The sequence below is a fragment of the Corvus kubaryi genome, unplaced genomic scaffold (assembly GCF_017639235.1).
Source record: "Corvus kubaryi isolate FWS band 111438036 unplaced genomic scaffold, C.kubaryi_AGA036_p1.0 37152, whole genome shotgun sequence".
In the NCBI taxonomy this organism is placed as follows: domain Eukaryota; kingdom Metazoa; phylum Chordata; class Aves; order Passeriformes; family Corvidae; genus Corvus; species Corvus kubaryi.
Window position 1 is genome coordinate 163,609 of NW_024581040.1, and position 898 is coordinate 164,506.

Here is an 898-nt window from a genome sequence, read left to right on the forward strand (position 1 = left end):
GTCACTAGCGCAGGGCCGGGATGAGCCCGACCTTTCCCTGCTGCTGTCGGCAGCAGCTCCGGGGCCTCAGGGTCCCGCCGGGGGCGGCTCCGGTGGCCGCGGGCGGAGCGGGGCCCGGCAGCCGCGGCGGCGGCGGAGCGGCCTCTGAGCGTCGCTGCAGGTCGGTGCTGCCGGTGCCTCCCGCCAGAGCCGGCGCCGCTCCGCTCCCAGCGGGAATGGGATCCCGGTCCCTGTGGGAATGGGATCCCGGCCAGGGCGAGGGCCGCCGGGCTGGGGCGGGGGGGGCGGCTCCAAGCGGGACCGTGGCACCCGGGGGGGGGGAGGGGAGCTGCGGGCGCGTTCCCCAGAACCCGGCCCGGCCTCAGAACGCGGTACCGGGCATTTCACTGCCCCGGTGCCTTCGGGGCGAGTGGTGGCCCCCGGCCCGGAGCTGGGGAGGCACCGCCGCGCGGGGGGAGCGGCGGCGAAGAGCGGCCGGGGGGGGGTGCGGGGTTCCGAGTGCGGGGTGTTGGGGCCCGGGTGCAGATCCGGGGTGCGGCTCCGGGATGCCGGTGGAGAAGGGTTTTAAACTTGATTTTGGGATTAAAAAAAAAAAAATTTCGTTGCTTTTTATTCTTTTCCCCTCCGTGTCGTGCTCGGCCCCTGCCCGGAAGCTCGGCGGCTCCCCCGGCCCTGCCCGGGACTCGGTGGCACCGCGGGGGCTGCGGCCGCCGGGACCCCAACGCGGGCAGCGCCCGGGGAGCGGGGCCGGGGGGGCGGGGCGGGGCCGGGGGGCGGGGAGAACGGCGAGGGGGCGGGGCACCCGTCATTCATAAACAGCGGGAGGCGGGGCCTGGGCGATGTGGGCGGGGCCTGGGCTGCTGGGGCGGGCCCCAAACCATTCAAGGCGGTGAGGGGG